This window comes from Ostrea edulis, chromosome 7 (genome assembly GCF_947568905.1).
Source record: "Ostrea edulis chromosome 7, xbOstEdul1.1, whole genome shotgun sequence".
Lineage (NCBI taxonomy): Eukaryota > Metazoa > Mollusca > Bivalvia > Ostreida > Ostreidae > Ostrea > Ostrea edulis.
In genome coordinates this window covers 14,456,524-14,484,449 of record NC_079170.1, presented here as the reverse complement: position 1 = coordinate 14,484,449, position 27,926 = coordinate 14,456,524, and the positions used below count along the sequence as shown (strand labels likewise).

The 27,926-nt window shown below is 33.2% G+C and overlaps 1 protein-coding gene across 7 annotated transcripts in view; it reads left to right on the top strand.

The window, feature by feature from the left end:
- The first annotated feature begins 4,999 nt into the window (after nucleotides 1–4,999).
- LOC125657253 (protein kinase C delta type-like) overlaps nucleotides 5,000–27,926 on the top strand; it is a 58,384-nt gene continuing 35,457 nt past the window's right edge. Inside the window, exons 1-3 of one of the 7 annotated variants that reach the window (XM_048887943.2) lie at nucleotides 5,244–5,306; nucleotides 19,776–19,856; nucleotides 21,750–21,977. The gene's annotated coding sequence lies outside the window, so the exon portion shown is untranslated. Of the gene's footprint in view, nucleotides 5,307–7,165; nucleotides 7,241–19,775; nucleotides 19,857–21,749; nucleotides 21,978–24,186; nucleotides 24,268–27,035; nucleotides 27,262–27,926 lie in introns of those variants that run through there. The other 6 variants (XM_048887947.2, XM_048887942.2, XM_048887944.2 and 3 more) reach the window with 6 other exon arrangements.

Here is a 27,926-nt window from a genome sequence, read left to right as displayed (position 1 = left end):
AGTCAACGCACGAGCTGCACATCAGACGTCGACACGTTAACCTACGGAGCTACCCAGCGAGCGAGGAGATTAGAGAAGGATGATAATTCGTACCCTCAAGTAGGACCCGTGGTCTTGTGTTTATTTATTACTATTATTATCAATCTGGTCGAGTGATTTTTGTAATGTTTCATTGCTTACAGATGAATACATTTTATTATTATATAGAACATAAAAATTTCCTTTAGTGGGACCATATCGATAGAGGGGCATTGTTCCCAGCCTGCTGATTAATGGTTCTACAAAGGTTATCTGTGGTCACCATTATAATTTAATGATTATATAATGGTTACCACTGGTTACCCATTGAAGTAACGATCATATAAGAGTTACTTATGGTCACCCATTAATGTAACGGTCATGTAAGGGTTACCTCTGGTCACCCATTAATGTAACGGTCATATAAGGGTTACTTCTGATCACTCATTGATGTAATGGTCAAATAAAGGTTGCCTATTAATGTAATGATCATATAAGAGTTACCTAAATGGTCACCCATTGATGTAATGGTCAAATAAAGGGTTCCTTCTGGTCACCCATTAATGTAACGGTCATGTAAGGGTTACTTCTGGTCACCCATTAATGTAGGGTTACTTCTGGTCACTCATTGATGTAACGGTTATAAAAGGGTTCCCTCTGGTTGCCTATTAATGTAATGATCATATAAGAGTTACCTTTGGTCACCCATTGATGTAATGGTCAAATAAAGGGTTCCTTCTAGTCACCGTAGATATGATAATCATAATTATAAGAGTAAACGTTGATAGCCCATGTAAGCAGTGGTTATAAGAAGGTTACCTTTGGCCACCAATAGTAGCATACACGACAGCGACTACATGCTTCCTCGGAATATTTAAAATTTATAGAAACATGGTCATATCTAGTGATCAGTCATCCAAAAAATACTATGTTAAACACCATTCTGATTCCACGCACAAGTACTCTGAAGTTGAAATTAAAAATATGCTGGAGTTCCTCATTGACAATATTTTCGTAGTCTTTGACGATCAGGTCTTCCAATAGTCTGTTGGAATTCCCATTGGCACGAAATGTGATCCTTTGTTAGTTGACCTGTTTTTATATTCCTATGAAGCAGAATTTATTCAAAAACTTCTACGTGAGAAGAAAAAAATATCTTGCATTGACCCTCAACTCAATATAGATATATCGACGACGTTTTATCTACTAACAATGATAATTTTCATTCATCGATTCGATATGCCCCAGTTAACTCGAACCAAAAGTTCAAAATCTGCTTCAGACTTAGATATCTTATTGAACCTAGATGTTAACGGCAAACTAAAATCCCAACTGTATGACAAACGGGATAACTTCAGCTTCTCCATCGTCAACTTTCGATATTCATGTAGCATTTTTCCATTATCACCTGCATATATATGGTATTTATGTCTCAACTGATTCGATAGATATTTTACTATACCGGTAGTATCTCTAAGTTCAAAATATTTTGAAACTGCACAGTTTAAAATTATCTGCAATGGACGAATGGAGAATTGGGGTTTATAGTTTAAATTGGACCAAAGATGACTAGAACACGATTTCAAAACATGTATCTTTCAATGAAATTTATAGTGTGAAAATAAATTAGATCATGACAGAATGTTGAGATCAATCAGGGGATACCTTGTATCAGGTAATACAACCTATCGTTGTGTTAAATACAGTCTGACGTGTTTCTTACCGCGATTGTAAGGCCGTTCTTCACACACTGATGTGTGGCTACAGATTACTCCGTTTACCTGATCAGGATATGGGGCTCACGGCGGGTGTGACCGGGCAACAGGGGATACTCCTCCTAGGCACCTGATCCCAACTCTGGTGTGTCCAGGGGTCCGTGTTTACCCAACTTTTAACTTTGAATTCTTTGTGGGAGTTATTAGCTAGATCCATCACTGATCGTTACCGACACCTCTTCACGATCTGGTCAAATCTTTTTTAGCAATATTCTCAAATAGGAAGTAAAGCAATAAGCGAAAATATAAATAAATAAAAATACAGACCCCCCCTAAATTTTTTTAATAATAATAAAAACCAAAAGAATTAACAAACGAAAAACCTTTGTCGTTTATTCAACAGACACATGTCAACCTTATTTCCCATGCTTTCTATAACCACAATATATATAGTTGTTCCATAAAAATGCTTGAATTGGATATGTATTTATATACAGATGACTCTCAATAAATGGAAGTTCAAGAGACCTTGATAAAACTTTGAGAGATCAAGGACTTCGAGAGATCGAAGTTTGCACCACCAAGAGTCATTTTAATGTTCAAAGGCAACACGATTTCCAATGTCTTATGACGTTGTTAAATGTACAAAGATAAGAAATATTGGATCCTCTTTCCATTTGCTGAAGCACATTAGCTTATTTATAATCAAACGCATTACCTGAATTATTTAAACTACGGTAAATATTTGATATATTGATATACAACATTGATGACACTGACAATTTAGAAGAAAATAATGATCTTATATCAGTGATATAATATTAGATTATGTAAATCAGATTTAGTGAAAGGATGTGCAGATATAACAATTTAAAAGAAATTACCTCAATATAATTAGTTTGTTTTTAATGTAATTTTCTTTTTATCAATTTAATTCAAGGAGCTCGTCATTTTCTCAATTAGCGTTTAAAGAAAACAGTTTTATCATTTTAAGAGTCTAACAGGACTAAATACAAAATTCATTTGATATCTTGGAATTTTGTACCTTGTAACAACGTTGACTACATTACATTTCTACCACCCTGTTACATCAGTATTACACACTGCCCTGAGTTTTATGATATTGATCAACATGTTAACTACTATCAATTTTCAGTACTGATAAATTCGTCAATTCAGAGAAAGTGTATTAAACAGGTAAAAAACATAAGGGGGAAAGGGGGGGGGGGGGTCTGTGTGATATTGAGAGAACATACTCGAGTACATAGGTAATCATTATCATGAAGGTAATTTTGATTTGTTTGTTAGGGAGCGCAACTAGGGAAGTGTGCTCGTAAATTAAGCCGGGAGATTTGGAGACCTCCCGTATAGGTTGAGGGGACGAAGATTTAACAGCCTCTGTATTTTGTATTTTCTTTCGTGTTTGTTCATTATTCTGTTGACGGATTACTATGGCCGAGATTTGAACCTGGACCCCTAAATCTCTAGTCAGGTGCTCTACCACCGATCGAACCTGTTAGACCGCCACACAGGTACCTCCACCTACCCCCGGAGCCAGTAAATCATATGAACATGTATTTATCTGCATCACTGCCACTATAGACTCATCTTTGCAAGCCAAAGGAGTGGACCGAAAACTCTTGGGTTGTGAAGATGCCACTAGATCATGCTTTTCACTGCTATCCCTATTAGGTTTGCTTGCATTTCATCAGATGGTTCAATCAATATTATCTGATAACATGTACATATTAGATATGGGGGTGGGGTGGGGGTGGAGGTGGGGGTGCGGTTTGAACTTCAACCTTTCCCTTACAGTACATTTGCCGGTTGTTAAAGAAAACTATTCCGGTGATATATTACACATATTGCGGGGCTTCGCCCTATTAATGTATTATTACAGTCTTTAGATCATGGAAATTTCTTTTAAGTTAATAAACTAGAAACACCAAAATTTCATATCAAGTGCAACATTGGTTAACAGACATATACACTTGAATACATCAGTGGAATGAAATTGCATTTGTATTATTAATACGCTGATTGAAAAGTTAGCAAAGTTAATATACATTGTATATTATATTTCAAGTTTTGAACATCAAAGAAAATTTACAAGTCCCTTATTTTATTTTTAGGAATTTTATATTTCAACCTATTACAATCAAACTATTCAAGTACAAAATACGTATCGACCCATGCATCCGTATTTTTTTTTTTTTTTATACGTAAGTGCTGTTTAAATTTTGCCCTGACCCATACATGTACAAATAAAGCGAATTTAAGTGGCTTGAATTCATGTGATTTATTGTGCATGAAAACGTGATTGAATATAAAAAATAATCACACACCACCCCCCCCCCACCCCCGAATCTCTAATCGGATACTAGATACAAATTGTGAACTACATTGATGTATCTACCCACCGGCGGCCAAATTACCTGTCAGACTGCCATGCACACACCCCACCTTGAAGACATGTATTTTTACCGGTTAGTTGCAAGAGCTGGTATGGTATACGGCACCAAAATGAACCAGGAAGGGAGAAAATGCAATGGATCACTGTCAATCAACTGAGTGTCTGCTGATTTCGAACATTTTTCTTTTCAACGCATTTCCCCCCTAGTTTATTATTTATTTTTTAGTTAATTCCATCAGCAATGAGATTTTAAATATTTATACGATTAATTTACTACCATTATTGATTTTAATTATATTCAAGTTATTTTCAAAATTCTTATACTATTTATCCGGCTGTCTATTTGAAACAGCTTACACTTTTCGTAATATTAGCAACAAACATTACTAATATTGGCTTGAATATTTTAGTGATGATTTTTATATACATCTACTCTTGCTTGTAGTATTTTATTTCTTCCTCTTCGTCTTATGCTTTCGTATCTGTATATTCTTGCACGAAATGTTTTGTTTTTATTTTGTATTCTTTTGTTAATCTGTGATACATGTATATGTGTACAAGCATGCTATGTGTCTTTGTCTTTGATTTACATGTATGTGATAGTCGGTTAAAAAGCTCTACAGAGCTTGTGTTTGATTGTTGAATGTATATAGTAAATTTACTTTATTTTTTCGGCGAACTGTTCAAGAAAGTGATGGTATTCAAATCTTAGAACATGGAGCATATACAAATAACTCATTTTACGATTAGTACCTGTATATCAATTTTTTTTTTGTTTTTGTTTTTTTTTTTAAAGATTTATTTGTTTGAGTAAGTTATTACGTTTATGGGTTTTTTTTCTTCTTTTCTTTAAATCTTTCTATTGTTTATGATGTGGTTCTTGCAAGCATGTGCGTACTTACGTACACGCTGCTAAGCCCCTGTTTATAGAACTGAGCCTAGGGTTATGCAATCATTTTATTTCGATATATCTAAATATACAATCATATTAGTATGATATACAGTATAGTAACCTTTCGGCCACGCCCAATCCGGAACTTTCGTCAGTGACGGATTTCATTCCGCTTTATATAATTCGTGACGTCAGGGAGTGGTTTTCCGCTCTCATGGTTCATCTCCGGTAGAGTTGTAAGTTTTTGTATACAGCTTCTCAACACCAGGTAATTTAGTTGTTTTGATAGTAATTTTGTATTTGTAGTATGAACAATGAATTGCTATGAATATTTGAAGTTCGTTTTTAATGAACTAGAACTCGTTTGTTACAAGGAAGGTTCAGACTTGACACTTCAAAAAGTTGTGACAGAACTTTGAAGTTTGAGTGAGCTATGTTGATATGTAACAGTTTACTGTTCACGTAAAGAAAGATTCAGAAGGTCGAAGAAGTAGTTTTCGCAATGTCAATACATTATATTTTGGTTGACATTTTTATCAAATCTTATTGCTAAACAAATGCTAAAATGAATGTCAACTTTTATTTACTATGATTCACGAGGAAAGATAAGGGAAAAAAAAAATAATATTGATTTCCGGAACATTGATTCTGTTGCTTGTAGGGTGGGGGGTATAAAACAGTGGGAACATGGGGGTCGTTTGCATTACATATCATGCTGAAATTACCCTATGCATTTTGATAATGTCATTTATTTAAACAACTAAAATTTTCAAACTTTTGATGTAATATAATGCAAACTTTTAAATTTTATATCAACTATCAAGTTCATTAAATGGTCAATGCACGTTGAATGGTCAGTGAATTTATGGAGAGGCAAGAGTTTACTACTAACACATGCATATACATATGTACAGAAATTGTATATAAGTGAAAATAAAAATGAAATACGTAGATGTTTCGTATAACATCACCTTGTCTTGAAAGAAGTAACTATATACTGAAAATTTTACCAATGTCAGCAATAGTTCATCAACTTCATTTCATCTGCAGGATTGATTAGGCCATGGAATTACCAATGGTATAACATTGATTTCCATAGTACATGATTTATATTCCAACTGTTACCATCATCGGACTGTGAATGCACACATTGTATCACATAAAGAGAGCACAGGCACTGTGGGAAATAAACTCATTAATTGTTATCAGTCTAGTGCTCAGGGCCTAGAGCAACTAATTTGCAAACCAATTAATATTAATAGGTTAGGTGTGTTACCATGTACTCCTATTAATAACCTTGGCATGGGAGGTAAGAGAGAGAGAGGTCGGTCTGGGAGGTACGAGAGAGAGAGAGAGAAGTCAAAGAAGTCCCAGAATTCATTAAAAAAACCAAGAAGAGGCTTAAGCTATTCAATCAAAATGCAGTGTACAAATAATGGCCACTGATCAGCTGATGAGGTATACGTGGCATTTTTGAAATAACTATGATCATTTCGACTTGTGGTCTTTTGAAGTGATTGGATCTGGGTAGATTTTTAATTCATGTGGAGATGACATTTTATTGCTTGATTTTGGGAGATGTGATATTTATTAACGATGTATTATAACTTCACATATTATGAAGTACTATACTACTTAGTAAGTTGCCTGTTTTGTTTTGAGTGAATACAGCTTGTAGTGCTGACATATATTGACTTTTAATCAGGTGTGTAACATTTCAAATAGACAGATTAGGCTAGAGTCCATACTTGTCTTCATCAACATATCATCACATGTTGACAAATGAAAATTCTTCTAAATCAGGGGATCGTTAATTTTGATAATATATTATTGATTAACTGTATATGTTGTAATTGAAAGATGGTTTTTGGTGCTAAAGGATTTTGTTAGCTAATAAGAATATAGGAATGCAATATGTCGGGGGTACAGAAAATGAGACAACTTTTGTTAGTGTTGTGGGTATAGAGTGAAAGACTATCAGTAACATGCCCTTAGTTAATGTAACTCAACCTTAACCTGACTCTAAATTCTAGATAGATATTATGAAGTCCAAAAATGTATTGTAGTCAAGTAAATTGAAAAATGAGAAGGTACATGCATTGATTGTGGTATTTTATTACAGGTAACGAAATTGGACCGTAGAATTTGTATACTGAGAAGGAAGTTTGAAATGTCCAATACTTGTGTATTCAAGCATACTAGGTACTGAGTGGTACTGGCATCAAATCAGTGTTCAAAATTGGTTTAAAACTTGGTATAGACCACGGGTCTATTCCAAAACAAGATGACATAGACCTGATCAAATTGGCATATAGATCGACCGCAACATTGAAAAACCCCACAAATTTAAAACATTTGTTATTTACTTCTAATTTTAGTACTTAAAAAGCATATTTGCTTTCCATAACAATGCATGTCCTCCTTTCCTCATAACGATTATCAGATGTTAACTTTTGGGATAACTCTATTGCTTAATTTAAACCTAGAAAATTGGCATAGACATTTTGGTCTGTTTCGATTACAATTGGCATAGACCAGTGTTATTTGAATAGACACTGTGTATCGGTCTATGGTTAATTTCGAACACTGTCAAATTATCATTATGGTATGATAACAAATATTTATCATAAATCAAATTTAGATATGATAACTCTGTTTACCTGATTAAGATATAGGGCTCACGGCAGGTGTGACCGGTCAACAGGGGATGTTTACTCCTCCTAAGCACCTAATCCCACCTCTGGTGTGTCCAGTGGTCTGTGTTTGCCCAACTATTTTGTATGGCTTATAGGAGTTATGAAATTGATCACTGTTATCTTCACCTTTCATATGATAAATGTTTTAAATTTTTTGGGCTCTGGTTTGATGTTACTGAGTTACGTTTTTATCAAAAATGTATGGACACCATGTGGACTTTAAACCTTAAAAAAGCAGGGGGGGGGGTGCATGTTCCTATTGTATGTACACGAGTGAGTCTACACATTCTATATTCAATTTTAATTTATTTATTGACATCACCATGTTGGCATACAGTCAAAATAACCAAACAAATGACGGATAACAAAAGAAAAGAGGGGAAAAAATGTATAATTCCCTGTTTTGCTGCCATATAAATTTTTTTTTTCATGTATTGAATTTCATATTAAGCTTTTTTATACCTTATTCAAAGGTAAAAATAAGACATTTTTAATGCATTTGAAACTGTACCTTAGTGAGACATGCATACATGTGTGAAACTGACACGAGAGAGCCTGGCTCACCATTGTGTGTACATTGTACAGATTGACCTTGTGTCTGTGGAGAGTTTGATTCATGCCTTACATGTAGGTTGAATGGATGGACAGCTCAGTAATTTAAGACATATTGTTAGCATCAACTGATTAGAAACGGCTCTCTCTGTGGTATTTTTGTCAGGATTCTTCTATGACTTCAGGTGAGTCCCGGGATGGATTGCCTTTTTGAGTCTAGGAGTTTCTTCCAGAACTTTGGAAATTCTGTTTTAGTTTGAATAGAATAATTTTATGTAATGTTTGTGTGTGCGACCTTTCAGATTCGCTCTGATCCATCAGTTCAATCATTCTAGACAGCGTACTTAGGATGCATGCATGTTTCTTCACATGTATCTCCTGATTTAGAGAAGACAGAATGGAGTATGCACAGGAAGAATTTTCAGTTAAGACTTTGATTGTGTAGTGAACAGCAATTTGAGACACTGTAAGCAATTAATGAACAATGGGAGAAGTCTGTTTTTCTCTCATTGTGTAGATAGGGCATCCTGATGGTTACTGAAGACTCCTAATTAATGGTATCTGAGCCTATTGATCTTTGCCAGGATTTATATAAGCATTTATGCATTGCCTTCAATTTCCCATTGTCCCTTGATCAATAATTTAGTTTTTCTCGCTTTGTGACAGGATGAGGTATGGATGCTGAGTGAAATAGGGCCACAAATTAGTGTCTGACGTGTGAAAGGAGTGTTGATGGAGTGGCATTGTGGAAGTTGTATGGAAGAGATGTGCTGTCTCCGATCCTGTAGTTGGTTTTTATGACCAAAAATGTATTAAACACATGATTTGTGTAGGGAGGTCTTTTTTTTTTTTTTTAATATCTATACATGTTTTAGGAAAGCAGTTTAACAGCACTTGCAACAAATCCACTTTTTCTTCCAAAAATGATGAAAATAAAATATTTTTTTTTAGTAAAATAGTATAATTTACTGTATTGAATGTAAGTTATACCCATGGTTTTCTTAATGAAGTCCAAAACAATTGGGGAAATTTTCTAAAGTAATATATAGAGAGGAGTTTTGAATGTTATAGAAAATTTACAACCCATACATCCTTTCAAGTGCCCTTTAGAATTTAGATGTATTCCTTTGAGGTTTTTGTCAAACACTCCGGCTTTGATATTTCAAAACAACATTTCTTGATCTTTGAGATTATCGTGCAACATCCACGAAAATGCGTACTTTGTTTCTTAATATTGCTACAATCATTTATTAATGCACATTAAGAGCAAGAACACGTTTTTCCAATACATGTGTGTGCCAGTATATGTGTGTTTAAAGGCTTGTCAGAATTCCAAGGATCAAAATGCACATTATTATCTATTTTTATGTTTGATAATACAAATTTAGGTCAGTTTGATATGACAATCTTCCCCTCTGAACAAGATTTTCTTGGAACATTAAAAGTTTGTATGATGTCATTTTCATTATGTAACAGTACAGGAAACAGCCAAGGTGGCAATAATTGGTATACCTAAGAATGAGTGATACGAAATGTTCTTGCAATATCAGTCTACAAGGCATACTATAAAACCTAGCCTGGCCCCATTGGCCTGGCCTGGCCTCAGAATTGGCCTGGCCCCAATTTTGGCCTCTAATTATGCTTCATCCCAAATTTTGGCCTGGCCTCAAAAGTTGGCCTGGCCTCAAATTTGGCCTCTAAAAATTTTTTTGGCCTTAACCAAAAAAAAAAAATTTTTATCCAAAATTTCGATTGAATTCATTGATTTATTATTAGTTTTAGTTTTTTAAAGTCATAGCAGATAAATGAGATGTTTCTGTTGTTTTGTATATGTGCATTTTAAAATAATCATAAACTACCACCAATCTGATTGATTTTATCGAATATCTATTGATTAGTTTATTGATCAAATTATTTTCTTTTCCCTTCATATATGTATGTACTTGTATACACCAAAAATGTATACACCACTTAATGAAACGATTGGCATAGTGATTTTTTTTCCAGAATTATGATTGATTTCATTGATTTATTATTGGTTTTGTTTTTTCAAAATTGTTGAACATGAATTATATCTTTCTGCTATTTTGTGAATGTGCACATTAAAATAATCATGAACTACCACCAATCTGATTGATTTTATTGAATATCTATTGATCAGTTTATTGATGAAATAATTTTTTTCCTTCCTAACATATGTACTAGTACACACCAAAAAAAGTATACGAAACTAATGAAAAGATTGGCTTATTGATTTTTTTCTGAATTATGATTGATTTCATTGTTTATTATTGGTTTTGATTTTTCAGAATTGTTGAACATAAATGATATCTTTGTGTTGTTTTGTAAATATGCACATTGAAAACTCTCATTTTACTAATGATCCATTTCACTTATTGATAATGAATATAAAAAACAAATTCACACCAGCGTAATGATGAATCATCACACTTCACACACTGCAATGTAGTGTACCCCCTTAATCACTCTCATTGATAAGAACAATGGGTTTGATATCCAGGTATAAAAATACTACCATAAATCATACAGATTTGAAATTACAAATTTGATAAATTAAGGATGTTCATATCTGTTTAAACTATTTGAAACTAGTTCTAATTGTAACGGGGACCGTTACATATGTTCCCCAAACCTCCCCCAATTAAAAAGTGATGTCCTTGTGAATCTATAGCAAAACATCATTTTATTTTAGCCTTTAATTACATGTAGTACGTTCAATATGGTCATTTCAGTACCAAAAAATGAAAGAAAGCGTTGCACGCGCATACACGCGCACGCGTGTATGATTCCGAATTTTTGTTGATGTCGTTCATCAGGCATTTGTATCATATACCCACAGTGTGAATTTCATAACGTTTCCACCAAATATAAGGAAGTTATAGCGATTTTAAAATCGTCCAATCAGAATTCAGCACACGTGCATGCACGTGCTGAGCAGTAATTCTAACCATAGCAATTTGTAAGGAGTACCAAGACACATCTAAACCATTAATATCAATATAATTTGATGAAAAACAAAAACGTTATTGTCCTTTAAAAATTGAACATTTAAAAAACGTTGCACGCGCATGCGCGTGTGCGTTGGCATTTTTTTGTTACACCAATATATAGATACACATATTGTCTACGTATGCTGTGAATATCATCTCATTCGCTTCATAAATAAGATAGTTACAAACGTTTTAGTATTATCCAATCAAAATGAAGCGAACGTGCATGCGCGTGCAAATTGGTAATTTTGACCATGCAAATCAGTTAAGGGTCTCAATATCTACCTATGATATGAATTTCAAGCCATTTCAATGAACAACAAAAAAGTTAGACTGATTCCAAAGTTAGTGTACAAATTTTGTAATGCGCGTGCACGCGCATGCGTGCGCGTGCTGACAAAAAAAACTATTATTTTTCATATGTACAAATGATATACTATCATCCTATTTAGGTTTTATATCGCTTCCTTCAATATTCTGATTTTCCATTTTTTGTACCAAAATTGCAATGCACGTGCAGACAAAATGACTATCACTATGCACATCTACAAACGCTATACTATCATCCTGGAAAGTTTCATATCGATCCCTTTTGTAGTTTCTGAGAACACTACCGGACAAAAAAGTACCAGAGAAAAAGAATAATAACTAGACAAGATCTCGTTTCGAGCAACGAGTAGGTCTTCCGTCCGATTTGTTGATGCACTCGAAGTTAAAAAAAAAAAAAAAAGACAAATGAGTCCCAATTTAGTTTCCGACTTTAAGACACTTTAGATATAATCAATTTTTCATATCATAAGCTTCTGAAGCAAAGTTGCGGTGAAATTCGTTTGAAATTCGACTCTCCAGGCGAGCCATAAGGCCCGCGGGCCTATTTCTTGATGTCATTTGTTAGCCCTCTATAGACTCAACAACTTTAGTTCTATATGTCTTTACAAAATATTTACCTGTAAAAAGTTATTGAGATCGACCGATATCAACAAAAAATCGACTCTACAGGCGAGCCATTAGGACCATAGGCCTATTTCTTGATATCAATCGATAGATCTCGATAAACTGAACAACTTTTGTTCAATATGTCCTTACAAAATATTTACCAGTTACAAGTTTTTGAAATCGACTGATATCGACAAAAATCGACTCTACAGGCGAGCCATGAGGCCCACAGACCCATTTTTTGATATTGATCGATAGGTTATGACACATTGAACAACTTTTGTTCAATAATGCTTTTCAAAAAATATGTCGTTTTAAAGATATGAGGCGTCAAATATTTACGATTTTGGCCCTTAAAATCTCTAATTACGTAACATATGACCTACTTTTTGATTTGATAAGATCAAGCTCGTTGAGATGAACATTTCCGCTTCTACAACTTATTATAAAATATTAATAGTTTCTGAGATATTCTCAAAAACATTTGGACCCTTCTGAACCCCTAATTTAAAGGGCCAGCCCGTTTTGCTTGATATCGTAAGAAAGGCCTTGTCATTTTAAACATTTTTTGCTCAACAAGTATTTAGAAATTCTTTACCGTTCTCGAGTTATCTCTACAAGAAATATTTAGGGGCCAAACTGTAGCTCCCTAACGGGGCCACATAGGGAAAAAACGAAATGTACATATTGTTTAGATTATCATTCTGAACAACTTTTGTTCAATAATGCTTTTCAAAATATTTGTCGTTTTCAAGATATGAGGCGTCAATTATTTATGATTTTGGCCCTTAAAATCCCTTATTACGTAATATATGACCTACTTTTTGATTTGATAAGAACGAGCTCGTTTAGATGAACATTTCCGCTTCAATGACTTATTACAAAATATTAATAGTTTCTGAGATCTTCTCATAAACCTTTGGACCCTTCTGGGCCCCTAATTTAAAGGGTCAGCCCCTTTTGCTTGATATCGTAAGAAAGGTCATGACATTTCAAACATTTTTTGTTCAACAAGTATTTAGAAATTCTTTACCATTCTCGAGTTATTTCTAGAAGTAATTTTTAGGGGCCAAACTGTAGCTCCCTAACGGGGCCACATAGGGTAAAAACGAAATATGCATATTGTTCAGATCATCATTCTGAACAACTTTTGTTCTTTATTGCTTTTCAAAATATTTGTCGTTTTCGAGATACATGGGGTAAAAAATTTATGGTTTTGGCCCTTAAAATCCCTTATTACGTAACATATGACCTAAATTTTTATATGAATAGATTTGGATTGTTGAGATGAACATTTTTTGTTCTTTGACTTATACCAAAATATTAACGATTTTTGAGATATTTGATCTAGACTTTGAGCCCTTCTAGATCCCTAATTGAAGGGGCTAGCCCCTAAATCTTCATATTTTCGAAAAGATCTCGTAAATGTGCACAACTTTTGTTCTACATGTTTTAACAAAATATTTGCAAGAAAAAAGATATTGGAGATCAAAGATCAAAAATCGCTGAAATCGGCGAAAAATTTTGGCATCCATTTTTTCAGGTCCAGGCGAGCGTTTAGGCAAATCGCCTCCGGTAAAATCGAATCCCCCACAAATCTTCTAAAATGTTTACTCTATCTTGTGTAGAAATTTCAAGACTCTAGCTTCAAAACTAACGGAGGAGATGTGTGGACAACAAGGCCCTTCAAAAAGTCACTAAAAGAGAGATAACTCCTGACCGGAAGTGACGTCAAGCACGAAATTTTGCAAGCAAAGTCTCGTCACCAAAAGACATCTTTCCTGAAAATTTCGTGAAAATCGATCGAGAAATGGCTGAGAAAAACGCGTGTACTACCAAGGAAAATAATAATAATAATGAAGAAGAAAAACGCGAACAATAATAGTAAGGTCTTCCGCAGGAGACGGAAGACCTTAATAATGAAGAAGAAGAACGCGAACAATAATAGTAAGGTCTTCCGCAGGAGACGGAAGACCTTAATAATAATAATAATAATAAGAAACAGAGTAAAAACAATATGTTCCCAAACTTTGTTTGGGGAACATAATAAACATGTTACACTAGTACTGTAATGGGATATCAGATTATTTACATATTAATTTAACACAAGAGTTCTACAGCACGGGTCTTGACAGGAAGTCAAGGTTGAGGTTAATCTATGATATACGGTTTGAAATGTCACACAGCTCTGCACAGAACGTTTATTTTCATTAATTATCAGAATGAAAGATGATTTTGATGACAGTCATAAAAAACATTAAGAAGTAAAGCACAAAAATTAAAGCTTCACTTTGTGAATTTGTAGATGCATAAACCTTTTTTTTCTCAATTATAAAACAATATTACGAGCATTACATGTATCTGATATTTGCTTAGATGTAGCTGCTGCAGTGGTTAGATAGAGGTACAAACGATTTTTTTTGGTTAAATAATGCAGACTTTGACATAAAATAAGAAGAGGGCCGGTGGACAGATTTAATGTAATAATTGTAATTAGTTCTGTTTTGCTGTTGCTTTATCAAAAAACCAGAAAAAAACATCACAATTTTGAAAATTCAGACAGACAATTTTGTATACCTTAATTAGTTTAGGCACAATCATTAAATGAGTTACTAATTAAAATTTTCTGTTGTATCAAATACACCCTATTTGCAAATGTTGGACTGCTCCATTGTTTCTGTATAATGGAATTTCCAATTTCAGCAAATGTTTTCATCACCATCCTTTAATATGGTGATAGATATTCCCTTTATCCTGACAGGGCAGACCTTCATAGCATGGGAGCTTGTCACTTTTGCAATGAATATTGAAACTTAATCATGAAATCAAGAAAGAAATATTTATAATACATCATATCCGTTTTAATCTACATGTACATTGTTCATTCTACGTAAAGTACAGGTAAATGAACACTAAAATACAAATCTAAAATCCTTAGTTTATTGGCTATTATCATTATGCTAGCAAACATTTCACTGTGTTTATTTTGATTTTTTTTTAAAATGTCATTTATCATGCTTTGGAAATTAAACAAGTAACACTAAATGCGTGGTATCTGCACATTGAAAACATTAAGACCACATGCTCTGTTCTGAATGTGCGCTGCTTTTAAAATCAAATTCATTATAATGACAACACTTTTATAATATGTAAATTGATATCAAATTGAATTCTACTGAATACAAAAAATATCAATAAATCAATCATTTCATCCGTATACTTTTTGGTGTCTAGTACAGAAGTTGGGAAGGGAAAAGCAAATAATCTTGTCAATAAACTAATCAATAGATTATCAATAAAATCAATCAAATTGGTAGTAATTCATGTTTATTCTAATGTAAATATATCATTTTATTTCTACAACTTTGAAAAACTAAAACCAATAATAAATCAATGAAATCAATCATAATTCTGAAGAAGAAAAATCAATATGCCAGTTGTTTCATTAGTTGTGCAATCTGTTTTGGTGTGTACTAATACATACAGATATGAAGGGAAAGAAAATTATTCAATAAACTGATCAATAGATATTCAATAAAATCAATCAGATTGGTGGTAGTTCATGATTATTTTATAGTGCACATTTACAAAACAACAGAAACATACCATTTATCTGCTATGACTTTGAAAAACTAAAACCAATAATAAATTAATGAATTCAATCAAAATTTTGAATTAAAATTTTTTTTTTGGTTGAGGCCAAAAAAAATTTAGAGGCCAAATTTGAGGCCAGGCCAACTTTTGAGGCCAGACCAAAATTTGGGATGGAGCATAATTAGAGGCCAAAATTGGGGCCAGGCCAGGCCAATGGGGCCAGGCCAGGCCAATGGGGCCAGGCCAGGTTTTATAGTATGCCCAGTCTACAATTCTCTGGCAAGGGGATAACATTTAATTGTAACGAACTGGTAAGCTTTACCCTTTCAACATTCAGCTGTTGACAGTCATTTGTCGGAGCTGTGTACAAGTGTCTATGACTAACATTGGATATTTTAAAAGTGCAGGAGCCCGAACCTGTGTTCTTTCTTTTAAATACCACAACCTGTTTAAAGAAATGAGATGTTGACATATTGTAGTCTAGCTGTGTCAATGTTAAATTTAGTCTGTCCTAAGTTAGTGTATGTTGTTCTAGTTTGAATTTTCCTTAAGTAATTTTTACAAAATTTATAATCAAAGCATTTAATGAATTGGTATTTTAGTATGAATAAATATGAAAAGGCAAAAATGACAAAAATATAATGGGGGCAAAATTTTTTCTGTATAGTCATGATTGTGGTGGAGTTGAGATCTTCATGAGATTATTTTTCTTGTGCAGAAACAAAGTGAATGGTACATAAAGGTTAGGTATATGACTCAGGGGCGGATCCAGGAATTGCAGTTGGGGGTGCCACTTTATGAGGCAGGGGGTCAGGGGGCCGCCTTGAGGCCCCCAGTGGGTCCAGGGTGAAGCCCTGATGGGGGCCCAGGGAGCAAAGCCCCCGGAAGCTCCTGGATTTTACAGATTTTAGAGGGCTTGAAATATGTCTCCTATTTAATCATTTGTACTATTTTCTATCTTTTCTAATAAGGTGAAATTAATGATATGACGCAAATTTTAAGGGTTTTTGGAAAAAAAATTAAGTCCTCCCAATGAAGTTATTCAAGAAATCGAAAGATGTTGCCATTTATTTCTCCGGGAGTAGAAGAAATCATTGCTTCTTTTATCGTTCAGTACATTTTTCTAAACAATTAGATACCATGATTTACGTTAAATTTTAAGGGGGGGGGGGCCGACTGCGTCCCCCTTTAAATCCGCCACTGTGCTATTTAGGCAGTCATATGGTGGAAAGACAATTAGAACACCTAGTTTAATTTCAGTATGCCATTATGTAGATGATGAATAAGAAAGATGACCTGCATAGACGTGTTTTTTCAAAGATTTGCTGTGTCAGCTGACCTTAGTGTATTGTCTTACACTTAATTTGTAATATTGCTACTCTCCTTATCTACTGTATTGTCTCTGCTGAAAAAAAAAGAAATGTAATTTCAATTTTTATTCTATGGATGAATTTCATTGTTTCTCAGTTGAAAATAGCTAGGATAAAATAGAAGCCAAAAAAAGATAACACTGAATAAAAGTGTTTCTGCTGAGCCTCTGGCTGCTGGGGGGTGTAACATTTTATTGAGAAAACCCTGTGTGTTCTGAAGTTGCGTTTAATGTAAACAATAAGAATGCAATCATGGACAATGTTTAGTGTTTAAACCTGCTAAAGTCTTTCCTGGGGAGTCTGGGATAACAATACAAATAGAAAAGATATTATCTTTCTCTGATGTACTGAACAGATATTGGAGCTGTGTAATTCAGGTACATTCCTCCATATCTATAAAGAAAGAAATTACTGTATGATAGCAACCCGTCTGGGTCTCTGTCAAAACTCCAAATTTAAAGAAAGACAAAACTTCCTTTAATTTTGTGAAATAGATCCCGTTCAATATGATATAATTGCACTTGATATTTGTCTCCGATACTTGTATTACGTCATCATGCATTGCATCTACGTATATGTAACACAAAAATATGTGACACAATATCTCAATTTCAGTCAATTTAAATTCTATAAAAATGCTTTTTCAGGACATTTTTCTGGCTGGAAACATAACACAATTTTGGACAAAATGTTACTATGCAACATATTTGCACTGCATGGAAACAGATATGTCTGTTACAGATAGCTTGCACTCAAGATCACTGTTATCTAGAAGAAAAACTTCCCTAAAAATGTTAAATTTATGTCAAATATAATACATATATATGTATATATAGAAAATTGCAGCAAAATGTAATGTTTTGAATGTGAATTTGATTGGACAAATGAAGTCCTATAGGTAGCCTTTTTAATGAGCCTCCCCATATGGACATCACTTGTATGTTAAAGTACAGTGAAGTTGACATGGGTGATTATTGATGAATTGGTACTCAAATTAGTGTTAAGTCTCCATGAACTTCCTCTTCTTGAATCGAATGTACTATACTGTTTTTTGCCATATTGTATTTGAATCTACAATGAAGCATGTTTAAATCAAATGATTAATTACTTTATGATCTCTAGAAAATTATTTCTTTGTTGCGTTTATGTTTTTTAGTGTATGAAATAACATATGATTATTAATAAACTTCCTTAAAATTTAATCATGATAATTATCAGGAAAGTTTCGTTGTTCAGGATACAGGAAACTTCGTCATAGTTACAGTTGCATGGCCTATAAACAGATGTTGACATTATTCATTAATTGTAGCAGTATATCTACAGAGCTTTATAATGATAGTAAGGGCTGGTGTATGTACTTACACCACTATACCCATTACCTGATATACATGTACAATGTAAGCGAGAGAGAAACCACGCTCATACCTGCTCTCTATGTAGTTTATTTGTTTTATGTCCCTCTGTGAATTACAAATTGAACTGAGATATATGCCACAAAATTAGACCTCCATGCTAGGGGCCCAGGACCGTATCAGTGAGGGGTCTTTATTGTGCAAACGCCTGTTCTTTATAGTGCCCAAGAAAGTTCATTTATCATCAATTCAAATTTATGCATTGGTGCAGTGAACATCACTGAGTTTTCAATTCTGAATTTTTGTTAATAATGAAAATATTATTGATAGATTTAAACCACTAGACTTTCAATCACCAGGGAACATGCATCTAGTTTTAAAAAGCCATTTAAGGTTCTGTGTGAAAACCAATATTTGTTTTCTTTATCATAATGTTATAGACTTGAAGGACTCATTCTACACATTTACAACATATTTACAAGCATTCCCCCTTGTATTTATGCCAAGACATAAAATTGCAAGATGGAAGATAAAAGAATTTTTTTTCTAAGGCTCAATTTAAAAGTTGCAAATTTCATGTGCAGATTCTGAAAGCACAATTAAGTGCAGTCTAGATGCAGCATTTCAACATTCGCACCATGCAGCTCTCTAATTTTTTAGAACTTTATAAATTCAGTGTGTATATTTAAATGTATATAGTAATAACAAATATATTATCTTAAGTTAAATTAACATCAAATTAAATTATTTTTCAAGTTCAATTTTCTTATTATGTCCCTAGAAAATGGAGCTTTGGCTACTGTAAAATTTCTTATTTTTGTGAGATCAAATGTTTTTTGAAAACTTTAGCACATTTTATTACAAGTTGCAGCTGAGACTGTTTAATGAAAATTTTAGAAGTAGGCAAATATGTGCTCTATGTTTTGTCAAATTTTGGTCAAAAATGGGGAAGTTCAGAAGTTTTATTAACTTAATGACCTCCCTTTATACTTGGAATATATGTCATATACATACATATGTTGAAACTGATCAGATACACTCATTTTTGAGATAGACATTATCTTGTTTGCAAAATAGTGATGCACATTTTTGTCTATGCTGACTTCTGATAATGGGGCCATGATGTATGACCCTTATACTACCATCTGCTATATTTAGTTGCATGATTGTGAGGTTTATATGATCCCATCAAGGATTCTCCATGTCATGTTTATTTTTTAAAACAGTGTAGGAGTGGATGGATTTGAATATAACTCGGGGCGTGTTCCTCATTCCAATAACCTTACTCACATTTTTATGGACTTGAGGTAATTCCATTGATGTAATACAGTACGTGTATTTAAAGTCCGGTATCTTCTACTTGTAGGGAACTTTTATTGAATTCAATCACGTTTCATTATTTGAAAAAAGACTTGATTTTGATCTGTATTGTGTAGATTGACATCACCAAGTCCTGATCCTGATTTGAAATATTTTCTCAGTACATTGGGGGAGTGCAATATGGTACATTTTGTTTGTTTTAGTTCAACACAGAAATATATTCATTACATTTAGATATACAAGTGTATCACTTGAGAAGATGTAAGAAGTCTAGAAACATTAACCTAAATTCCTTATTGACATTTTCTTGGATATTAATTGAGGGGTTTAGGAGTATATGTAATTATATGCAGGTATAAAACCAACACACCTGGTTATACTGTCCAGGGTTAACTGTTAGATACATGGGGTTAAAGCCTCAGAGTTCTGTTTCTGATTAATCCCAGACAGTACAGCCTTGTTTACTATTGGGTCTGATACATTGAAACCTATGTATAGATGTATATCTGTGATGGCTAATGTGTGTATGTGTTTGCTGGCTCAAATGCTTGTTTATTCAGAGTTACCAGTAAATACCTGTACAATTTGTACAGTGCAGCTTACATTAAATGTACAATGTGATGTGTAAATTTCATATATAGATTTATAAATCAAAATCACCATGAATGTTGATATCTTTCTATTAGATTAGGTGGAATTTATACTTGTCCAACTTGTTTACATTATATATGAGAGTGAAGACAGCATGTAAAGTGTGTGTATGATATGTTGCTGAGGCATAATGTAGAAAATTATCTGTTCTGTTCCCACTGCTGGCAAACATGAAATATTCATGGGTTTTCCTTGAGAAACAATTGTTTCTACTGAAGGCTCCATTAATATAACTGAATTGTATGAACTGGTGTTGAGGGCTTTAGTAAACAGTAAATTTGATAAGATATTGTGATTTCCAAGGAAGATGAGCATGTTATCAAGAAACGGTGGTTTAAACATTTATGAACTCGCAATGGGTGAGATTAAATAACTGTGCATGCCCTTCAAAATTCCTCTAATCACTATGATAGCTCTGCAATATGACTGCATTTCCTGTGTCTCTTTCTGTACTAGGTCGAACCCGTCTTCCCCATTAAATATTCAATATTGTATAATAATTGTGCATTTGTTATGCAGGATACTATTTCAATCTCCGCGTTGATTATTAGACTCTGTAATAGACTGTTGGATCCTCATTGAATGATTTCCAGAATGTTTGTGATCCTGCAGATCAAGGCATGTTTTCATGTTCCATTTTTAAATATTATACATTCATGTATTCAAAAAAAAAAAAAAAAGTTCAGTGTGTAACTTTTTTGTTTAGAATGTTTTTGTATTTTTGGACATGTTACCTTTAAAAGGGGATAACATTATAGATATTGTTCCCTGTTTAAAGGGATGATCTATATAATATATGTGTCATGTAGTCATGTATAGCCTTCAACAAAACTACGTCTACCTCTGTAAAGACAGTGTGTGTGTTTGAAAGGTGATTCAAATTTTTGTAATTTTAGGAGGTGACTATATGATGAACAATCGTCAGATGATATCTAAATTTAGATTTCTACATTATACTTTAGACATGTTTTGGTATTATTCATGAAAGTCCTTTTCATTTTACTATTAAAGGGTTCGCATTAGATGAATACACGACCCCTCTCGGGTATACATATAATTAGGCATCCAGACTCGCACTGTGTTCCATTTAAATGTCGACTTTGTCATGGTTGAATGATAAGCATTGTGCACTTGGCCAGATGACCTGAGTCTAGGTATTTAGGTATTGCATTCATGTGTAGAAAATTTTAAGATATTGATGTCGGTGTTTGTTGTCATTTTTTTCTCAGATCATGTGACTTGCTACTGGAAAAGAAATCTGATCGACAGTGAAAACGCAGTCTTTGATACTTAAGGGAGGAGACTGCAGGATACATTTGCTGTAATACTTGGGGGTGCCATAGTGGGAAGGTTTTGACAGTGGAAAGTGATCGGTGTTTTAAATTGGTATTCGGACTTCCTGTGGATCTTAATTTGCCTGAGTATGAATTAGCAGGGTGATCTTACAGAAAAATCAGGTGAGCTGACACGTCTGAACATCTGAAAATGTTTATCCTTCTAAAAAATAATGAAAGATGAATTTATATGCACATTTAAGTCTTATGTCCATTAGTCCTGCCCACAGAATGATGGATGTGGGCAAGAGGAGATGTGTTTTAAGACAGTATAATGTATAGAAAGTTCTGATATGCTCATGGAAATCAAAACTACTTTGGTTGATTGGTCTTGTAGTTTTCATCTTGCTTTCCATTCAGAGTTTGAAGTTTTATCTCTTTTATGGAGACATGTTCTTCCATTACCTACTACTGTAGTGTACGGAACTCCACAAATTAGGATTGATAGCTTGCTCTAGATTTCATTGTTAACACGGAGGTAAAAAAACCCAACATAGATGTATATACTTATGATATTTTGACGCAATGCTAGCTAGGGCACAATGCCTCAACAGAAGTTATAGGTTCCTAGTCAACATTTCATTGCATGAATTCTTATTTGTTATGTGTGTCAGGGGAGCTAGTATAATGTTGTAAAGTTTTAAATATTAACTTTAATTTTGAAGAATATCACGTACTATTTAATGCCATGACTCACATTTTTATTGCATGTGCATATTAATATTAATTAAGAGAAATAATTTTTTTGTAAATACACGAGGATATGAACTATGATGCTACACGTTAGCGCTCCATCAGAAATAAGCGAATGCTGCATCAGAAATATGCAGACGAGAAGTGGTGCAGTTCATACCTCCTGTATTTTCAAAAATGAAGTTTATCTCTTCTATATTATTGTTGTCAGTATATATTCCCCATCGTTAGAATAAACATACTATATATTTATCTGTATATTGATTCATACGTGTATGCATTGTTCACAACTGTGAGGGAAATGGCTATCATTACAATTTGTGGAGATCCACACATCAAAGGCAAAACCATTGGAAATGATGTAAATCTAATCTGATATTCTGCATACATGTAGGTCACTTCTGGTATTCAGGGAATGGAAGCATGTGACAATTTGTATGTATCGACCTAGGGATGATGATCATACAGAAATTACCCACGTTTCCTTTTGACAATAATTTTTGTACTCCCACAATACAAATAAGCCAGACATTCATTCTTTACAATTTATATTTTGAAAACCAGCTTGTTTCCTCTTATGAATTTCATAAGTTTAAATGTATCGGCCAATGTTTAAATGTACTGACAAAATGTTATAGACCTGTTACGGTAAATGATATGCTAAAATAGATCCTTACATTGTACATGTCTCCATGAAGTTAAGAGTTCGCATGTAAGGATACTGAGGCATTTATACATTGAAAGTATGTGTAGTACGAAGTTCAATTGATAGACATGTAATATACATTTATATTGGGTGTATGAATATATACACACATTTCCAATGCTTTTGCCATTTGTTAGTCTTTCTGGTTCATCTTGGTCATCCCATGAAACAATTATTTAATGATATCTCTTTGTTATAACGAAGTGAGCCTCTCATGGGTTTGATTGGATCTAACATGTATCCAATTATATCCTGTTTTCTTCCAACTGCAGAACAACAGTTATTTTATTATTAGACTCAATTTACAGTTAGAATAATATGGGAAACTAATGGACCAATACTAATGGTGTATATATATATATATATATATATATATATTAAAAGAAATAGAATAAACAGTACACAAAGTTAAAATTTTATTTAACGCAAGCGCTTTCATTTCATAATCCTCAGGCATTACATTTTATATATATATATATATATATATATATATATATATATATAATCCAAATAGAAAGAGTTGATATCACACAGTCAAAATAATTCAATAAAAAAATCAGGAAAATATACAGTTCCAAAATATATTTAAATATATTTTGGAACTGTATATTTTCCTGATTTTTTTATTGAATTATATATGTATATATATATATATATATATATATATATATATATATATATTGAAGTGAATATCATCCACATTTATCAGATATACACACAAAAATAGAGACAATATGACTTTTAGCCATTTGCCAGTGCTGGTTTATTGATCTGTTGAAAGCTTTAATACACAGATATACCATTGAGTTAGGGCACTTACTGTAACACACAATAAGCTATATACCTACTGTGAACTAGTAGAGGGCACCGCGAGAACGAATAGCTACTGACTGAGCTCTGGAGAAGCAAGCTTTAGGGAACGGTCGCAGTCTCGATAGATCTATGATCAGGTGGTCTCCCTAAGATCGCCATGCTTAACTGAGGATATATGATACACACAAACATAGGGAAAAGGTAATATGTATTTTATTGTGATTTATGTAAGGTCACTAACTATTGATTTCATGAAGACGATAAGATTATAGTGCAATATATCAACAGGTGTATCATGTACATTGAACAGCGGGTCTTAATTGTTAATATACATATATGTGTATTATGTATGCATGGATATATTTATATATATACTAAATTAAGTGTAGCATAATGTTGAATATATATTTGAAAAGCATGCATGTATATTACTGACACTTCCATGTTGATGAAGTTTGACCTAATTAATGGACATAAAATTAATCAAGCATTGCAATTCATGCTTGATATATTTGAAATCCGACATACTTATACTTGTCTATTTACTTGAACATGATGTGTATTGCAATATTATTAGCATATTAACTATTCACTGGTATATATATACATGTCCAAATTGTCGAATGTCAAAATCATATGTTACAGTCATAAGCAGACCATTTTATGTCACACTTTGAAGGTCCGTAACAGACAGGGGTATTTTTGTTCCTTGCGATTTCATCTCGTACTTTGAAGGCAAATAACATAAATATTCATTGATAATATTTTTTTGTATATTGTACAAATAGCGCGGCATATGTACGGGGAGTGTATATTTACACCTATTTTCATTTACATGAGGTATAAACATACAGGGATATAATGTTACTGTTGTTTGATTTACATACATGTCTAATGGAAAGTATATATTGTGACCTACATTCTGCATTAACATATATACTATATAATGCTGACACAGATAGAAAAACCGTGTGACAGACAATTTTAGTGCACGTAAATTCACAACTATTACTGAGTGTAGTGTTTTTTCTGCAGAAATGTAATCAATAAGGCTATATACCTACAATTTTGTTTTTGTTTAGTGATGATGACTTGGCAATATATACTGGAATGTATAGATCCCTTGTTGTATCTTGTTTATACACACAGATCTCTTGCTACAGAAATTCACTATTATAGTCATTAATGACCAGGCAGAATCATTTTAATGTGAAGGTGCTTTATATTGGTAAACTACAGGTATGATATGCACAGACATACTATCCTCTGCTATGAAAGGGACTAATCCAATAATTTATTTCCCCCCAAATTTTGTTTTTCACTTTGAATGCATGATCAAAATGTACAGTCTAATATGTTTAGAAGGTTCCACAAAAAAATTAAGATTATATATCATGACAAAAGCTCATTATGGAGTTTATTATTTGTTTTGAAAACAAAGATTGAAGTGACGTGTTATTGTTTACTAAGTTTTCAAAATAAATGAATATTGATCCAAGTTTATTATATCTATCACATCTCAAGAATACTTTAGATAAAATGTGTCATTCAAAAGACAAAATTTGTGACAGCATGTACAAAACTAAGATGCTTTAAATTACAAAATTAACATTTCACTTGTTTGTTTGTTTACATAAAAAGACTTCTGTCTTTGTTTACATAACACAGAATTATGAAGCTAAAATATTGCCTATATCCTTGTATTCAGAAAGTCAAAATTTTGATTGTCAACATTAAATGAGTTTCTAACATCAGAAATGAAAAATTGTTTTTGAGAAAAACGTGAGCCAGTCCCTTCGAAGTATAAGGAAATTGCACTACATATCAACAATTTGTGCACTCGGTATATATACTCAGTGGGTTTGCAGAGAGATGATGTTATGCAGGCAGTTTTAAGTACATGTGTGTGCATGCTTAGAACTGTTTTTTTTAATTTTTTTGATGTATAAGTATTTTTAAGTTTTCACTTGTATATATATCGTACATTCCTAATCATGCTAATTTATACATGTACATATGTATCATGATCATCAGCATCATTCATCTTCATCATTCATCATTATCATTGACAACATCATCTTCGGCATCATCATCTGACATGATCATCATCATAATCCACTAGAAATAGAAAATTGAGGATTTTGAGTAGTCAATTGATATGTACTAATTATGATGGATACATTAATTGATATGTACTAATTATGATGGATACATTAATTGATATCAGATCTGTTTGGTATTGATCTTTACTTGTCATTGTCAGTCTTTCAAGACAGTCAACCATTTCTTAAGGTAACAATACGACATAGGCACTTTTATCATGACAAGAAAAAACCCAATTTTGAATGTTCGTAGCTATAACGCTAAGTATACTGCTAGTCCATGCTAAGTGTAAATTTCGACATAGACAACAGTATTTGTGATGTGGACATTTCAGTGAAAATAGTATAGAGCCACCTTTTGATTTGAAATTCTTTTGATTATACAGTATACTAGACCCTGTATCACAATGCTATTTACTTCTGAGTTTTTTTGTTAAACTAGTGATTTCAGAAGGCATTGAGTGTTATATACCTATATAGTAGTGATTTCAGAAGGCATTGTGTGTTATATATATATATTACCTATATAGTAGTGATTTCAGAAGGCATTGTGTGTTATATACCTATATAGTAGTGAGTTCAGAAGGCATTGTGTGTTATATACCTATATAGTAGTGATTTCAGAAGGTATTGTGTGCATGTTATATACCTATATAGTAGTGATTTCAGAAGGCATTGAGTGTTATATACCTAGTAGTGATTTCAGAAGGCATTGAGTGTTATATACCTACAGTGTCTGACTGATGTGTATACCAAGTTTTCAAGCAAACAGCTAGTAGACGTTTTTCCAGGAAGTTGTAGTTTGTCCTCATATTGTACACTAATTAGTATGATATTGTGTTGTGTATATATTCATACATCCACTTTGTGTGTCATCTCCGCAGACAAGACAGGGAGAAGTATTAACACAGGCAATGTAGGGTATTCAGCGGAGGACACAGAAATTATTGCGAGGGGCGTTTATATGCAAAGTTTACAGATCTGTATAGAGTGCTAAATCTGAAGTGTGTAGTTGCAACCAGTGATACAAGGTCTGCAGGTTACGATTCTATTTGGTGGATCCCAGAGGAATAGTGATTGGAGGGGTGTGTCTGTACAGCAGGCATTTTAGTAGTCTTTTAACACACCTATTTCTTTCAGCAGATCTATGTTGTTTTAAGGCAGAGAGTTTTCAGACTGTTTTAACATATTTATAGCAGGTTTTGTAAGGAATATTAAACTTGATAGAATACTAAAGTGAAAGACACTACAGAGAGAGAGAGAGAGAGAGAGAGAGAGAGAGAGAGAGAGAGAGAGAGAGACTTCCGCTTGAGCATGCAATAAAACATTTTAATTTTTCGTAACACATAATTGATGTTATTACTCTATGGACTACATGTATAATCAGATAATTAGCACCTCGAAGTGAAAGATTATTCAGCAAGCGTGGTGGAGTTACAGGATGAAACGATCATCAAGGAAGCTGGGAGTTGTATATTTTATTTTTCTGTCAAGAATAAAAAAAAAACCACCCACTTAATTTTGAGGGAGATCGAGATCTGTTATATTCACAGTTATATATTTTGATGCCATTTGTGAGTTTTAATTGAAATGTGGCAACCTAACTCTTTTTTTGATTAGACATTTTTCTCTTTCTCTGTTGTCATGGTAACATCATATGTGAGAGATGCAATATTCATTTCAGAGATGCAATATATTCTTCATGTCTTTAAGAGCCTACATAGACGTTACTTTGAAATATTAATTCCATGAGAAAAT